We start from the raw sequence: 19600 nt of genomic DNA on the forward strand, positions 1-19600 counted from the left end.
CTAGATTTTTCCATATATTTTATCCAACAAGTTCCTTTGACATTCTTAGAGTTTTAGCTCTCTCAAAAACCAACAATCAGCAGTTTGTGGGTGGTTCCGTCCGAGTAGATTCAATTGAACTTCCTTCTCGTTCTTTGTCTTCGGTACTCATATGGCTCCAAAATTTAGCGCATCACTTAGGAACGATTGCTTGTCCAGACGTAAAGCCCGGTAACACTCAAAATTAACATATGAAGAATCGAAATTTCTTTTGATACAGAAATATACGTACATATATTCCAAAGATTCCAGACAGATTTCAAATACTCAAACTTACGTCTTTCAAAACGCTATATCTAATGAACTAATTACCCGTCTGTTGTGAAAGCTATATGCAGTATATTTTGAAGGTTAGGTCTAATAACAATTTTTACGGACATTCCTTTATAAACGATCCACATTTTTCACTCTGACTGTTATAGCATATGTTAGCCCTTTCAAGGCATGTCACCTTATCTGTGTCTTTTCTCTCCAAGAGAGCACAATTAATAGTCTTAATTACACGAGCCTAGCACAAACATGTTGCAGCCGTTACAAATAGTATGTCTAGCTACTTGCGAGCCATGATGACAGTGAGTGAAGCAACCAACCACGTAGGCAGCTTGTGGCGAGTCAAAGGCTACTAAGTGGCTGTCTATTTAATAAATTCAAGTAAAAACATGACATGTGCGTCTTTCAGTTAGAATGTCGAGCAGCAAGACAGGATGAAAGAAAAAATTAATTAGTCAACGGTTTTTTCGTAAAACGCTAGCCACAATTATTTGTTTTGGTGTGGGCGCTGACATATTCTTTGCACAAATAAATTCTTGCGGTCTGTCCGACTGGCCGGTCCTTCCAGCCAACTTGATTCCTTCTCTCTCTGACTTTGGCTTTAAAGCGCCACTACTTGTTGGGAAGCTGGACGCTGGAGGGGCGTCGTGTACCGCAGCAGCCAAACGTTGAGTGAAATTGCCGCCGCCGACTGTTGCTACTGTGATTGCGTGGGCCTGTTTGTCTCGAAGACTAATGCGGCTGTCAAGTGTTTGTGGACGCATTAATTTCACACTTTGCTGATTTCGTGTAGTTCAATAATTTGTTGTGCCTCATGTCGCCACACGTCGGCATTGTGTGGCATGGTAGCAGGAAAGGGGTAACTGTGAAGTTACGAGGCGTCTCTAAATGATTTGTGTGCATGATTATTTCGAAGGCATATTTGCGAGTGGTTTTGTGAATGAACTGCCTGCCACACATGTTGGTCCAGACGCAAAGACAAAAGGCTAGCGGAGATAACGCAGCTAGGCGCTCTCACAGACGCTCGTAAGTATTTATGCATTTGTGTATGACTTTTAATTAAATGCACAACTTGTTGGCAGACGGTGAGGTTGCTTTGTGAAATGCCGCTGCAATTTTTTTGCACATAAATAGATTACATTTGTATTGCCAAAGGACCAACGTGTGGAGAATATAAAATAAGAAGAGAAAATATGTATAAGTGAATATGTCTAAAGGAAATGTAGCTGCCATTTGTTATGTGGAATGTTTACGTGTTTCTGGGTCACTTTGGATCGTCTAATACTTCCGTCTGGCGGACGAGGTGTTGAGTGTATAAGACGAGTTACAATAAATGTAACATTTAAGTAGATAAAAAATCTTTATTATCGCATGGGAAAGATTAATTAAATTTTCAATACGCTTGTTATCATCCTCGGCTGTGATGGCCCTCAGCGCTTGCTGTGAGTTTCCGTTTAGTCGGTTTCAGGTCATTTTCGGGTCGCTATTGGCTAGGTTGTTGAACAGTTTGAACACCATATTCATAAGCCTACGTCTGGTCAACAGCAATGATGTGTTTGACGAATGTAGGATCGTCATGTATTTCTTTGCGACTTCCACTCCACGTGGCTTTCACTGATTCAGGCTTTTTTGTACGAGTCTATCATTGACAAAATGTGTCGGATCGATGGCTAAGAGCTCAAGATGTCATCGTCTTCTCTCTCTCTGATGACAACACGGCGATTTTCAAGTACTGTTTCTTTAACTTTTTCTAAGTTACGCCATTAACAGAGCTGCATGGACGAATCTCATGAGGCAATTTTTTGATTACTACACGATCTTTGTGATGAATTGGACTTCTCAAAACACTTCCATAGTCTTGATTCCGTTGGAGCTTTAATATGAGCTTCATAAGATTTTAAGTGTGACACTAGACAGCTTGTGCTCCTTCACTCCTCACATGATCGTGATAACTGCTGAAGTACAGAGCCGCAAAAAATTTCTCAAGTCGGAGCACATGAGGAAAAGGTTAAAGTAACGTTGTTGACAACATACAAGTCCATCAGCTGGGCAGTCCTTAAGTATGACATATCAATATGGTCGTTTGGATGCAGTGAAACGCAGACGAAGAAGCCTTAGACATGTCAGAACACTGTACTGCAGACTATAACGGCATACCTCTTGATGTCTTCGAACTTCTCTTTAAGCAGTTTCTGGTGGGTTGTCTTCGCAGAAACCATCCCTGCATTCGCCTGCTTGAAAACCGAAACCGCCTCCGTTTGACCATTAAGACGTCTTTTCTTAACTAAGTTGACGACGTTAGACGTCAATTAGTCTTCGGACGCAACAAAACTTTAGATATGCACTGGCCGCCATTCACAGTGGAGTCATTAATACCTTTACCGACTCCATCTCTACTTGGAGTCGAACCACCATTCATTTCAGATGACGAGCTCGAATTGTCACCAGAATCCACAGTGAACCTTGCGCAGCTTCGTATGGGATACTGTCGCAGGTTAAACTACTACTGATCCAGAATGGACTCCGATATAACAAATATTTGTCCAGCACGCAACATATCCCCGCATGTTTCTAACCACCTCCTTGCAAGTAGAAAGACAAGCCAGCCTAAACAAATGGCAAAAACGCTGGGATACATCAAGCAAGGGGAGATGGACATACCGCTTAATCGATAACATACAAGCATAGATGGAACGAAAACACGGGGAGGTAGATCATTACATGATGCAGTTCCTAACAGGACATGGATGCTTCAGTGTACTTGCATAAGTACGTTCACGAGGAGGGAGTAGCTTGCTCTTTCTGATGTAGCAATAACGAGAACGCAGAACACATATTCTTCCACTGTCGGAAATATACAAAGAAGCGAAAGATGATGGAAAAGGAAGTATCCAACCGAATAACACCAGAGAATATAGTGACAGTATATGTTGCACTCGAGGAATGTGGGGAATTTAATAGAGAAGATGGCAGCCATGGTACTCCCTGACCTGAGAAGAGCAGAACAGCAAAGAAGGAGTGAATCTAGAGCAGCGAATATCGCTTTAATGACGTGAGCCCACAGGCTAAGCTTGCCCTGCGATGAAATGCCTAACGACGGTCCCACAGGGCCTCAGTAAAGCTACAAGAGACGGAGTTAGGATTTAGTACGTAGGCGTACCGTTTCGCAAGTACAGAACAGTGGGTAATACTGAAAAAAAACCTCCTTGCAAGCACAGCTAACGCTACACATCTAACACCCCTCTCTCTATAGTCCGACCCCGTCGATCGACCCCCTATGGACCGACCCAACATCGAAACAGAACGTTTCCTTAACCTACCGTTGGACGACCTTACTTATCTGAAACTCACAAACCAAACGGGGATTAGATAATTGTTACAACAAAGACAACAGCAGTAAAGAAATGGCGAATGGAAAGCGTTCATACGCATGCTTAAACGAGCGACGAACGTTTACCGAATATGAACGATTTCACAGTTCACTACAAAATGTTTGCATTTATTTTTACCAGCTTTGCATGTATTAAAAATGTATGCAATTGAATTGCTAATTTTTCGAAAATATTCATTTCCTTCTTAGCAGTTTGAAAGCATCTTCCTGCCGATGGCGGCCAGCTGGCGAGCAGATTTTCAAACTAGTTAGGCGTTGTGCCAGTACCTTTGCCATGACTAATAAATTGTGGAAAAAATCAACTTTGCTATGCACTTCCGTTGACAAATCCACACAATTTATATGAAAACCGAAAGCGACAACAACAACAATATAAAAGCGCCTATATGCCACACATAAATGATTTCCAAATAAATATTTCAATTATGCTCTTGCTTGTGGCATAGTTGTAAGCTTTTAGCGCATTTTGATTCAGGCAAAGTTTTCTTTCAGGCATAAGTTTTTTGTCTTCTATAAAAAAATCCTACCGTTATTCCGCATTTGCTTTCGAAACAATTGAATGCGTATTGATATTATTTAATTTTGAGTTTTTTCCCCGAACTCAATGTAATAAACGAAAACCATTAATTAAAAATAATATCGAATTGAAAATAAAAAAAAAATATTTGAAATTCGTAATTAAAGTTTTTGCTCTCTGCAAGTGCCATTGCTATTAGTGCCGCAGGGAAGCTTGTGGAGTTCGGAGGTGAGGTGTTCAGCTTCCAGCTGTTGGCAGCTAAGACTCTGCAATGCAAACGTAAATTGCAGTTACACATTTGCATATAATCGAACATACGTTTCTAGTTATGTATATATCATCTATATATAATATACATACAGAAATATGCACAGTCCACTCCACTGGACCGCCACCTAGTCACTCGCTGCTGCGCATATGTGAGGCATGTTTTTAATTAGCATAGATCGTTAAGTCTGCACTGCCGACACCAGCAGCTGTATTGTGTTTGTTGTTGTCATATTATTGTTGCAATTGTTGTTTTCTGTTGCTATTGCCTATTTACCACTACTCTCTTTGTTGGCTTGTTACGTTTGTGCCGCATTGCCGGCAGTCATGCCGTCGATTAGCCAACGTCCGCTTGAGCACACACACCGACACACACACATTTATGACATACATACATATTAATATACACACAGTGTGTATGTATTGTCTGTCCGATCTGTCGTTTCGCCAACTACTCAGCCCATTTTGGGTGTCTTACTGCAATTTGTGGAATTTCAAGATTTCAATTTTAATTAAGAAAAGCAAAAGTGCGGAAAGATATTTTCCGATGCCGTTAGCACTGCTGCCGTCGCTATTGCCGCTACTCCTTTGCTGTTGTCCGCACCAAGTCGCTCGAGTGTGACAACACCTTCAATTGTAAATGTTAAATGAGTGTTGCCTTTAATATGTAATTGTGGGTGTTTGTACCAGGTACCCAATTAATCCGAATTCTATTGGCAGTTTTTTGCAATTTATTAATAACATTTGATTTGAGTCGTTCGTGCTCTCAGAAGAATTGAACTTTAAAGGAAAGTGCCGTGTTTTATTTGAAGCTTTTTCATTTCACTGAATAATCTTCCCGATAAAGGAAGCTCTATCATTCCCGCAACAGTTGGGTTTACGTAACTAAAATGCACTCGAACTTTTATCCAGTTAAGGAGCACGGCAGCATTTGAGTTATGTTCCATTTCGCTACAACAAGAACAATACAAACCTTAACCTAATTTTGAGCTAACTTCGCCTTCAGGGATATAATATCAATGGTCTCTCAAAGTTAAGGTTTCCTGACAAAAGACTTTTTCTCATTTACACACCTTAAAAAATTTTCTTCTGCAGGATATCATTATCATCATAATTCCCTGTATTTCGCACTAGCGCTTAGAGCCTTAACGAAACATTTTCATCTAGTCCTAGCATCTTTAGTTATTTCCAGCATTTTCCGCATTCATCATTTCTCTTCCTCGTGGCCTTGGATAGGTCTCGTTAACGAATTTCTTGAGGGTTAAGATCTAGAGCTTGCCATTAACTTCTGTAGCATCTTTTCGCAGTATGTGACACATCTGTCTCCCCCTTTTAATTTTATATAGTTGGCCTGGGTTAAAGATTCCATTTATTGAATAGGTCCTCCTTGCTGAAGACATTTGGCTACGACTCCGTGAGGATACGTCGTAATCTGTTAACACAGCTCTTAATCTTTTCGGAAAGGTGGTCGGTTACGTGCTAGGTTTAACAACTGTAAAGTATACCAGCGACAATTTGATTTAAAGAGTCTAATTTTTGTTTCAGAATATAATTTTGTTGAGTTCCAGATTTGACGCTGCTGTGCATATGCGCCTATTGTTTCCTTCATTCCCATTCTGAACGGTTTGTTACAAATTAAAATATTTCCTACCCCTGAAAGATAGAGTCATATGTGGTTCACTCAAGTGAGGAAAGTTCTCTGAGCGCCCTTCATTTGGGAGTGGCCAGAAATGATTCTTTTACATATGGCTCAAGCAACTCACGACTTCCGATCTTAGATCAAGTATTCTCTGTGTAGCTAAAAGACATCCATTAGAAGGTGAGCTAAAATTATAAGGCGAATCATCCTTCCCCAGAATTGTGTGCGGGGATTGGGACCCGCCACGCAAAAAAGAAACACCCCCAATTAATAAATTTCAACAACCTCAGATGTGAGAGCCCTTTTTTGAAGACGACCACTGCAATTACTGCAATGCGTATTAAAGATTACGATTTAAGGAGATGCAACTGGATTGTCCGGTCCTTTCATGGGATTGAAGCAGGCGATTGCCGGAAAATGCAGAGAAGCTAGCTAGCTAGGCAATAGGCAATAATTATACATAGAGATATCGCCTGGCCACATATTTAAATACTGATTAAAAGCTATTTTTTCTGAAAGTTTGGCCTCACCCACCTTATAGAACAGACCTCACCCCATCTAACCACTATTTGCTCCGATTGATGCAGAACGCTGTCATTGGAATACGGTTCACTTGAGGGTATCAAGAATTGGCTTAATTCATCAAATATGTTAGCGAGCTAAGAAGTGTTTAACTAGGCAATGTGCAGCACCTTTATAAGTACAAAAGCAACAAAACGGCCGATCATGAAAAATAGGAAAATAATATCACTGTAAGTAAGTACATGGACTCCATTTTATTATGAAATTTCAAACGTGAGTGAAGTGACTACGTAATGCTCCCACATCATATCTTTCGCGAATGATTTTGGTAGATATTTTGGTCATGAAACGCGTTCTTGCCCGACTCGTAACGATAAAACTAATTTTTTTTTTGAAAACGAGTATCGTAAACAGGTAACTTTGGACTTCCTTGATGGTGCGAATTCCGATGCCATATTCATGGAAAGGATTACAACTGCCAATGAGACATGGGTTTATGAGTTTTACATGCAAACAAGTCAACAATCATTGGAATGGAGAGGAAAAAACGAGCCGAAACCAAAAACAGCAGGTCAAACCCGATCATAATTGTAGATGATGCTCATTTTTTTTCAATATTGTGGTTTGGTGTATCATGAATTTGTTTCGGAAAGACAAAAGACCAATAAAGAGTTCTATTTGGCCGTATTGAGGCGTTTGCGTGAGGACATCCGTCGAAAACGGCCGGAATTGTGAAAGAACATGGATTTAACACAACGATAATGAATATCATCAATCAACCACTGTATTTCCGTGTGTTTTTTTCTTGTTCCAGAAAATAAGATTTCCACTCCGTGGAACCCATTTTCAGTCGATCGAAGAGATAACACAGAATTCGCTGAAGGAGCTGAGGGTCATCCCGAAAAGTGCTTATGAATAGTGTTTCGAGGACTGGAAAAGCGATTGGCATAAGTGGGGATTTGAAGGCGATAAAATAAATATTGATGAATAATTTAATATTTTGCGTTTTTTGTCACAATGTACAGACATACTTATATATATAAGTATACATATAAATATGTACTAAGTAATATGCAAGTTATACTTAACCGAAACTAAGCGAGAATAAGAGCGATGATGTACCTACTAATTATGGTGATGACCGAAGCTGACAATGCCACAAATTGAGTTGTTATTTGTAAATGATTGATTGACTTAAGACAGCGCATCAGCGAACATATACATATGTATGTACGCACTAATGGACTTCTCACGAATTTTCACAAAAGCAAAACTTCCAGTCAAAGTCATTACCCCCACACAAGCAGCGAGTCGTCCAATTGTAAGTGACACTGATTGAAATCGGCAAATTAACATAAAATTAGCACCTCATAAATTATGATGTATGACGCCGTCTGTCTGTATGTGTTAGTGTGTGTATGTATAACTTATAGCTGAATGAAGTGCTGGTGCTTTGAGAGCCACTGTGTGACGGTGTGTTCGACAAAATTGGAAAATTACAACTTCTTATCGGACAATGCGATCGAAATAAGCAAATTGCATGCAACAAGAAAACTTTTATATGGTAATTTTTTTTTTGTATGTGTGTATGAGTGTTTGTGTGTATGTGTGAGTATGAATGAAATGACGATTGTTAGTTGTTAGCAATTATCAAGCGTCACGTGTTGTTGTTGTCATAAGCAATTTGTATGCAAAACGCATTCGCCTTCGACTCGACAAAACTACAACAAATGCATACAAATGTGCCACAAACTCTTATACATACACACATACATTAGATGAGATGCAATCAAAGGGGAATCGAAGCAAGGCCAGCCTTCACAGCGCGCAAACGCTGACACGTGACAAGTGAATGTTGTAAAAATGAAAATTTTTGACATTTTACAACAATGCAATGCGACTGCAATAACAACAACACATCGTTGGCGCAGGCGCATGCGCAGAGGCCGCACAAAAAACGAAATCGCAAATTGTTGATAAATCTGCAAACGCCGCAAACTTCATTTCAACCGCAAAGGCAGCCACAAAATAACCGTTTTTGAATGCAACAACACGTTTTGCGTCTTTTGTGAAATAAAATTAAATTAAAGTAGCCATTTAAAGTTATTTAGTTGGATATGCCGTGGAGAGCAAGGAAAAAGTTCATTTCGTTAAATGCAAATGACAAGAGATAAGGCAGCCAAACAAACAGCAACAACAACAAACAACAAATATATGCAGTTATTTGTGCGTGCCACAGCGTTGCAGGCGGCGTTGGTGGCGCTGCGCTCAAACTATTTTGACAGATGAATAGAAATGAAGATGCAAATCTGAAGAGAAATTCATTGCTTCAATGCATGTTGTTGCTGTTGTTGGTATTGTCGACTGCTTTTGAATGAGTAGCTTTGTTCGTGCAACTTCTTTTTTTAGCAGCTTCGCATGCTCTCGACAACACGTCGCACGCGCAACGCAAATAGAAATCACAAATAACCAACAGTTGGGACGTGCCTGGCATTCTCATTAAGTGTAAATCTGCAAATTGAAGGCACAAAAAGTTGCTGAACTTTATTTGCAATGCTGTGGTTGTTGCTGAGGGTTAAAGAACGTAGTGCTGATGGCTTGAGTTTGTAGAGGTTGAAGGAGTGGGAATTTTTAAACTTTAATTTCTAAATTTCTTGGCATAAAAAAGAACTTAAATTTTTCGGCATATCGATCAAATAAAATGTCTATATAGTAAATTAATGCTCACATAATTGTTGGTAATGTCCGAGATTGAATACAAATCGGTATTCATATAGAATAAAACAATGGTGAGCATATAGATTGGGCTCACATCGATATCTCACTTCTATTTTCAGTGAAATTGAATAAAGATTTTATAAAACCTGTAATGGAATATAGTATCATTTAAAGCTTTTATTTGCATTACTTTTTTGTGAATTCCAATTTTCAAAAGGATTAAGCTAAGTCTCGGCTGGAATACGCTTCAGTACCATTAGCAATTTCGGATTTTTTGGAGCGTCTTTCTCTAGATATTGGACAGTTTTGAAGGTATAATCGTAAACGCACGCAAAATCACATGTAAGAATACGTTTCGTGAATGTAGATTCTTCCAGTTATATTGTCCAGTTCGGATCACTACAGCAATGACTCCTATGTTTACACTTTATTAGGTCAATGACTCTTTCGTTTATTTTTGGTCGAAGTCAATGGCTTCTTTTTTACATTTGGTCAAGGTAATAGACCCCTTTGTTTACATTTGTGACCTTTTTGTTCACATTTAGCCAAGTCCACAACCTTTTTTTGCATTTAACCAAGACAACAACCTTTGTTTACATTGGGGTCGCTGACCCATTTTCTTACATTTTATGGTCATGTTTTGTCAATAACCCTTTTATTTCCATTTTATCAGATCGATGATGGCCAAGTTCACAAGCTTTGTTTGCATTTAACCTAGACATTAATCTTTGTTTACATTTTATATGGTTAATGATCCATTTTTGTATATTATATGAGGTTGGCGACCGATTTGCTTATATTTCATTGACCTCAAACTATTTGTTTACATTTAGCCAAGTCCACAACCTTTGTTTACATTTGTGGCACTGACCCTTTTGTTTCCATTTCATGTGATCCTTTGTTTCTATTTTATGAAATAAATGCCCCGTTTGTTTATATTTGGCCGATTTGTAATCGCTAAGCCATTTCTTTACATTTAGCCAAGTCCCAACCTTTATTTACATTTATCTAAGACGACAACCCTTTGTTTAGATTTGGGGCCGCTGACACTTTGTGACTTCCAATTTACATCATACTCAGGCGCGAGAGTCACCTAAGCACTGACCAAGCACGGTGCCTTCTTTACTTATTTAGAGCCAGCTGTCAGCCAGCTTCCCCTGAAGTCACCGCATGACATTGAAATCACATCACATAAAACCCTTTACCTAAAGTCACTTTGTGACTTCCATTTCACATCACATCGCGGCGCGCAGTCACCTTAGCACTGGCCAGGTACGAGGTCTGCATATCTTATATAGAGCCTCCCTTGAAGTCATATTGTGACATGCAAATCACGACACATCGCGACTTGATTTTATGCAATTTATATAGTTCAGATTTACCCCTTTCGAAGGATCGAATTAAAAATCCACACAAACTTTGCTTAAGGATAAAAAATCTATAGAAATATTCGGGCGAATTCAGAGTAATCAGTACTGTGGATAGTTAATCAATTATTTGAGAAGTTAAATTATTTCTTTTTATTTTTTAAAACCAAAAAAAAAAAATTTGTAAAGAAAAACAATACAAAGTATTTGTTCAAAGTGTTCCCTCATCTCCATCACCATGGCTACTTTTCTCTTATAAATGAAAAATCTGCAAGTTTTCACTTAAAATGACAAGCTGTCATGTCATGGCAAAACTGCATAAGGTGCACATAACGAAATGAATAATATTTGAATATATTTTTAGCATACATATGTATGGAAATTATATGAAAGTATGTGCATTTGGATTGACGTTCCTAATAGCTACTCTCAGCAACAAGTAAGCGGCTAATTGTTGGCATGCCTTTGGTTCGAAACGCGGTATGTCGTCCAAACTATAAATTTCCTAGCAAAAATGTTTATAAGAATGCCATTGTAATCTAGTAAGTTTAATGCGTTACTACAACCCTTGAAGGCTTCAGTTTATTTCCCGGCAGGAGTAAAATTTGGGGATGTAGGCAAGCTTTTTCTAGGGCGGTGGACCTACTTTTAACTCCTATTATTTATACATATATACGAAAAGAAGCGTCTTTAACTTGAAGACACCTTCGATCTGGTGGTATCGAACCTTTTTTGCTACAAAAAATGCACCTATGAAGGATATTATAACTTCGGTGCAGGCAAAGTTAATATTTTTTTGTTTCTTCTTCGATTAACACAAACAACAACAATTTGTTGCGGATATTTTACATCTTTGCAAAATCAAAACCAATCAAAGTAAACTCAACTCCTCGACTGAAAAGCTTTTAGAGCGCAGCTGCAAGTATTCGCCTACAGTCTGGAAGGCAGCATTTTTTGCATTCATCGTTGCGTCTTCCTGTCGGTCAATTCAATCATCGGGCAATTTATATACTATACATAGGTATACAAGTATATATACACGTATATGTATGTGTAACGGGGCACCTAAGCGCGCTTTGAACGCGTTCAGTCATTCACTCAATCACTTATTAATGCCGGCAAAAAGCTCCAAATGCTAACAACGCGCAGCTACATACAAACATACATACATACATATGTACTCATGCACATTTGAAGCGATTTTCTTTCACTCATTGTCATTTACGAGTATTCATCGTCTCCTGTTCGGTTGGTGGCTGCTCGTTATTTGATTTTCCAAGCGCCAGATGCCGGCTACTTCGCTTTCAGCGTGATTATCGGCAAAAACAGGCAACGGAGCAAACACATACATTCATACACACTTGAACAGCTGTTGGTGCGTGTAGTTGTGCCAGCGTGTTGCTGTGTTGCCAGCGTTTATTATTGCCAATTTCCGCAAATTAAAGCAAATAGTTGGAAAGCCAAGGCAACACTGCCCGAGCATATACTTACTACATATATAGTTATTATTTACTTATAGACGAATATGGAATATACTTGATTACAAGTACAATTTAATTTTCTCTCTCTACTCTTAGGATACTTTTATACATACATATATACTTATATGTATATATGTACTATTTCGCTACTTCCATTTTTTACTGCCATTTCCGTTGCTGCTGCATCAATGTATGCTGGAGATAATGAAGTTGCGTTCTACTCAGGCGCTGAACAGTTGTTATCATTACAGTTGTGTTTGTTGTTGTTATATGTTGATAACTGTTTGGATAGCATGTTGCTGGTTTTAATTAATGATATACGGCTATCTCTGTCCAATTTATATTTATAGTTTCGTATTAAGCTTTTTTAGTCTCCTACAAAGAGTGAGAGGGAAGAGGCGAGGTGATTGGGGGTAATTTTTCCCAGTCCGAAGTTCTCAGGGCGGCTCGAAGCTTGGCAGTAGTTCTTTGCAGATTTGTTTTTTCCAACAATTGATGGATAGAGTATTCACATCCTTCATTCTTCCCGGGACCTTGTTGTCTCTAAGCGCCCCTACCTATATATGTCAATCAATTGTTTCCCTTTGTAAAGATCTAAAATATTATAAAGTTCCTCACTGGCACCCCTAGTGAAATCTGAAATAAGTGTTGCCACCAGTTCGATTTATTTCTAATAATAATTAATAAAGCACAAGTTTACAATAAAAAAAAACCAAAGTAAGCTAAGATGGTTTAAAGAAGCTTATACTCAAATAATTTAGCAGCGAGAGTTGCCACCCATTAACAATTTTTTCTAATAAAATTAAAAGACAAACAAAATGCACTTAGTAAAAAATTAAATTTTTCGTAGCGAGTTGCCACCTTTTTGCAAATCCATATCTTAAAATATATGCAAGCGAATGTATGTACATTTGTATATATGTATATAAAGTAATAAAATAAGGTTATAAACAAAATTTTTTCTGAAATGTATTTTTGCAATGAGTTGCCACCTGCTTAAAAAATTTTAATAAATAATAAACAAACCAAAAAAAATTGCAATATGAATATAAAACTATACAATTACAAACAAATATTTTTTCGAACGGTGTTGCCACTCATTTAAAAATCATCTTCTCAGAATTTGATATATAAATATTAAAAAAAATGTAGAAATAATTACATATAGTTGTAAATAATAATTTCAGTTAAAAATATTTTTGCACGAGGTTGCCACTTGTTTAAATACTATAATAAAATATGTTTAATATCCTAATACGTTAGAAAACTGCTGGGGTTCTGATATTCAAAAATGCTTGAATTTCTAAATAATATTTTTTTTAAGAGTGTTGCCATATCACACTTTCAGATAACCCACTGTGTTCATGGTAATAGAAATTAAATGCTTATGCATTGGCCCTCAGGCGCTTTGTTGGGTAAAGGAGTTGTATTTATATATATGGTTTCGGATATGGTTTGGGTCTCATTAAGTATTGATTTGATTCAGTGAGAGATAACTTTATTTCTTAATTCCGATTGACTCTCTTGTCAATAAATATACAATCCCCGAAATCTATGCCCAATAAATAAGTTTGTTTTATTTCAGTTTTTACGTCAATCGACCTCAAGAATTCTGTTAAGTATGTTCCGACAATCGATGAGAATAGTGGATGGATCTCTCAGGAATATCTCACTTAAGTTTTCATTGAAATATGTCAGCTCTTCATCAGCGTATTTAGTTAAAACTACGGTTGATCTATTGTCACCTCCAGCTACATCATATTTCAAGTATTTCTTTTCCGATTCAGAGTTTCACTGCTGTCTTCACTAAAACATCATCAGATTTAGCCATCGGTCAATACATAGACATGTCTACAGTCTAAAATTTCCAAATGCTATATTTTTAAGTAATGCTTATACTTGGATCTCCCTATATTTCCCCTACGTTGTCTCCTACTCGAATTCGTTCGAACACAACTCTTTGCGTATAATCTTAGCAAATTGCAGCATTGTGTTCCCATTATTCAAAGTCATTTCTCAATTAAGTAGACAATAGCAAGTAAACACAAAAACAAATATGTACGCTAACGGTACATTCAAGCAGCTAAAGCAATCATAGAAATGCAGAAATTCTATGCTAATAATGCATAATTCTCAATTAAGTTCAAGCAAAGTAAAGAGTCAAATATTTCCGGGTGTGCTAATTTATGCCACACTGTGGACAAGCGGCAGTCTGGTGGGGGTTGGTGGCGAGTTAAGTGGCATCAGCCAGCAGATACTTATGCATAAACTTATTCATGTTGGCACTCAAATGCTTGTGTGTGTTTGTGTGTGTGTATGAAGATTCTTAAGGCGGACATGGTTGGTACATCAATGCTGAATCCATTAAGTCTATTCATTTGGAATAATTTCGAATGCGAGCAGCACAAGTTTGTGTCTTTAATTAATTTACTCAATCCGGTATGAGTTAAGATGAGACAGTCGAAATGTAGCGCCGAGGGCTCAATAGTTTTGTTTTGCATTTGGAAATATTGTGCAATATTTCTCAATTTACGTTATTTGCAGAATGCACAGCGCATCAGCGTCAACGGAAAAAATGTGTCTCTAAAAATGTTGTCAAAGTTTGAAATTCCTCTGATGATTTCAAGCGACTGTAAATAACTTTGAAGAGCATTTAAATCCACGCTATGTGTTGGACATAACCTCAAATGCAAGAAAGATTGTTTCTTACTACACATTTACTTACTCTCTTTATTTTTTTTTAATAAATTTGCTTCTGAGAAGCACGAGAGTGCTTATATTAGCTGAAGAATCTTATAAATCCGTCTTGTTACGTGCTGAGAACTCAAACCTTAAACACCTTCATTGACACTAATATTTCTCGCAGCTAAAGAGTTCATTTATTCTTTATTTGGAGAGATCTAATAAGCGATTATATCGATAGCGGTTATTAGGTCAAATATTGGCTTGTTTACCATTTATGTTGTGTGTACTTATGCTTATTTCCCTTCACATTAAACATACACACCTAGTATCAGAGCCCAGAGCGGCATAAGTAACTGACGAAGTGTAGCTATGTGTAATTGAATGCCCATTTAAAAGAGCCGATGTGACCCAGTTTCATCATTACAGATAATCGCAATATCTGTGTAGGTATGTCGGTAATTACAAGTACTACACAACACAGGAAACTCACAGCAACAACAACAGAGCAACAAGCTAAGTACTCATATTGACAACAAACAGCAAATGAAGTCGGAATGGCAATCGCGTTCAAATACAAAAACAAATATTTAATATTTATAATGGCAGAAGTGGATAAAGGAAAGTTTTGCGGTGATGCTGATTGAAAGTCAAAGACCACAACAAAGCAGCGTCGCGTTTACCATCGGCGGCGAAAAGATGTCGGCACATTAACGAACCAACTCATTTGGACTGATTATCCCATTAGACTAAATAGCCAAACAACTAACTCGGTAACACAGAAATTCGCAAATGTGTGCTACTTTTAAGTACATGGGACAGTGTAGAGAGGGGAAGGAAAAAAATGAATATTGCGAAAAAATATGTTTGTTGTAAAACATATATTTGTTGTAAATATTTACTTAAAAAAGTAAGAGTACATATGTTCATGCTAAGCTACAATTTAAAAGCTTTTGCTGATGGCTATGAAGAAATTACGTTGATTCGAGTGAATATCCATTTACTTCGAATGGCTTCCGTAATTTGGAAACATTATGTTTATATAAAATTATCAAGTAATCAAATCTGAGGTTATGGCAGATAGTTAGTAAAGTGATGCAATTCATAGACGAGCTTCTCTGAGTTTCGAAAGAAATGAAGAAAAGCATAAAAGGGTTAAAAAAGCTTTATCTTCACATTTTCGGTCATATTGTATGGCAGCTAAAGATCCGATCAGCACAATTTCTTCGAAGGTAGTATTGTAACTTCCTGTAAAATTCCTGCCAAATTTTTAGCATATACCTCGTCAAATAAAAAGGTTATCCAAACAATGACTTAATTTTGACTGGCCATTTTGTATGACAGCTATATATACTTGTATGCTACAGTGATCCGATCAGAACAATTTTATCGAAGGTTGTATTGTTACTTCGTATAATAGTTCCTGACAAATTTTGTGAGTATAGTATAGCTCGTCGTATAAATAGTTTCCCACACAAAGACTTGATGCCGATACTTCAGTTTGTATGGCAAGTCTATGCTAAAGTTGTCCGATATTGGCGGTTCCGACACACCTTCTGAAGTACGCATTACCATCGATATCATTAGCCATAACAACCGCATCGTTAGGTCTGCTTTCTCGAGTTTGGACAAAGAAGTGAAGTAAATGAGTCTGGAAGTGAACAAGGATAGGTCGAAAAAAAGATCAAACTCTACAAGTCACACATCATCCCCGTCCTGCTATACGGTGCAGAGGCATGGACGATGACAACTTCTGATGAGTTGGTGTTACGAGTTTTGGAGAGAAAGGTTCTGCGAAAGATTTATGGTCCTTTGCGTATTGGCAACGGCGAATACCACAGTCGATTCTGATGAGCTGTACGAGATATACGACGACATTGACGTAGTATAGCGAATTAAAAGACAGCAGAGTGGCTGTGTCTACGCCAATAAAGAAGAAGCTTCAGGAAGAAACTATCGAACTAAAAAAGAAATGAAAACTAGGATAAGTGTATCTGTTTTCACAAACCTAACATTCGACTTTGAGTTAGAAAAGAACTCAGTGAACAATGATGACCTTCAATACATTCTTCTCTCTTCAGCTATACATAAAGACATCTCTTTAAACCTCGAATAACAATTTGAACCTTTCGGAAGGAAAGTAGTACATTAAAACAATGTTTTGATCACCATTGGAGATTATAGAAAGCAGAGATCGATTTGGTTCAAGAGCCAACTCCGAACTATGTAATCTTCAGTTCAGAATTAATAATGTCCATTTCCATTTGTCATACATTTCTACCTTTTTTGTAATTATGATTTCACAATATCAGCATAATCAGTTCAATTTTCAACTTTTTTTCTCATTATTACAACTTTTGGTTTTTCAAGCAGTTCAATAAACTTTCCATCCGTCAATTAGTGAGTTCAGTCATTAATAGGATTTGGGTTTGCATGACAAATCGCACTTAAGTTTAAGGCAAAAATTAATAAGCTCCTGCAGTCTGCAAACTCAAAAAGTGCAATCAACCCAGAAAATACCAAAAATATTTGCAAACAATGTCACCAATACCACCAAAATATAACGGAGCACCAATACACATGCTTTTCCACAAATAAATGTCTCGTCAAAGAGTCAGCAAACAAGTCAATTGAATTATTTGTAAAAACCCACAAAGAAAACTTAAATCATTTCACCCGATAAGACGAAACAAAAGCGCAAAGGTTTCTTCTTTTCATCAAATTTAGCCATAAGTTAGTCAGTCAGACAGCTTGACGCAGCGCCTTAATTGAATTCGGAAAATTTTTGATCCAGCACTTTGACACCGACAGCGCTGGATTAGTGCTGGGGTTGTAGCTGCTACACATTTTCGTGTCAACAATGACATTTCGCTATTTGCCACACGCTATGCGCCCTCATACGCAACGCGCTGACGGTTCACACTGCGCTGCGAAAGCTTGCAAGCTCACTGGGTGCCGCGTCGCCGCGCCTCACATGTGGTGGTAATCAATTAGTTTAATGGCGCTTACAAAGAAACACAAATGCACACTTATGCACACAAGTGCAATTTTTCGAATAAAAAAATTGTAAATATGTATATCATATACATACATATATACACATGATATTCAAGTATAAACTATCACTCGTCTTTTTGGCGCGCCGTAATTCTCCTCATTATTTCCGACTTTTCCAAATTACTCCATGAATTTCTTGTGAATTATGTGTGAATTTTACGAAAGGAAGCCCTAAAAGCAATAAATAATAATGAAATGATTAAGCGGTTGCTGAACTTGGCGGTTGTTGTTGTTGTGAATTTGCCGCTTTGTTTTTTGCTTATGGTTGAAGGCAGGCTAGTGGTTGGTTATAAGTTATAATAGATAATACCTATTATACACTAAGTTAAGTATCTACATATTTTCATAATTAATAATTATTAAATTTTTTTATAATTGGTTTATCGTTAAATTTAATTAACTGCTTAAAGGCCTTTAAAATCTAATAATAAGCTTCAAGCTCTTGACTTACCAATAAGTTACACCAAGTAGTCTTCTGAAATGAAAAAAAAATTTAAAATGTTAGATTATTATTGCCAACAATAAAAAAATATTGAAATTCATAGTTATATTGTACTTAAATTATGAAGTAATCAAAAGTTAACTTCGGTTGGAATTTGGTCTTTGTTCGTCGAGAGAGGACTTTACTTTTCAATTGCCTACTTAGTCGAAAATACTTGTAGTACCTCGTAAGAGTGATTCTGCGTTGTATTTCGAGGCTGACGTCTTTATTGGTGCTAATGCTGGTTTCCGAGATTGACAAAATTATCTACGACTTTGAAGTTTTGACTGTTCAGAGTGATATCCAGTGGAATTTACCCGCGGTAAGGTATGCCTGTCGTAAGAGGCGACTAAAATCCTTAAGCCTTGAAATTATGTTATAGACTTTAAATGAGTTTACTTCTAATGAATAAACACTTGAAGTTCAAGCGACAAATGTCACCAGTCATTGAGTTGTGGGCACTCAACTGGTAGTAGCAAAAGCTACAAGGTCTTACCAGAGACTTTATATTGGTATCACGGTTAGCAGTTAGGCCTTGGGGTTTACTTAAGTCTGCACATTGGGTTTGGCTCTTTGTGGAGATTCGCGGTGGCTGCGGTTTAAGCCTAAAAGCAGGCAGTGTTGAAAAATTCAATCCAGTATGGAGTAGCAATGCTGTCGGGTGCCGGAACCACAGCACGGCAGAGGTTTTAGATGGGCCTCAATCCCAACCGAGGTGAAAATGTGTTCCTTCCATTTATTATTTGGGACGCTGATCAACGCATTGCATTGATCTATGAGCTTTTTAAAGCACTGACCTTACGGCCGACTTCCACAGGTATTCACGTAAACCACAATGATTGTTGTTCACAGTGACACCCAAACGCGGGAAGAACTGACACCATTTTGAAATATCATTTGCGCCTAACAAAGGTGAAATTGCGATTGGTTCCAAAATCACTAATTTTTTCGAAAACGTTAACGTCTGTGAAATAATATTTTCCGACCATCAGGATCACGAAATGTGTTACTACTGACCATGAGTCTTGGATCTATGCTTACGACCCAATAATAGGCAATCAATCGGCCAAATATTGTGGCATATGGGAGCTGAATCCAATAAAAAACGTCAAAGCAGGTCAAAAATCATAGTTATTTTGACAGTTATCTTCGAATATTGAAGTGTGGTG

Source organism: Bactrocera dorsalis, chromosome 5, assembly GCF_023373825.1.
Source record: "Bactrocera dorsalis isolate Fly_Bdor chromosome 5, ASM2337382v1, whole genome shotgun sequence".
Lineage (NCBI taxonomy): Eukaryota > Metazoa > Arthropoda > Insecta > Diptera > Tephritidae > Bactrocera > Bactrocera dorsalis.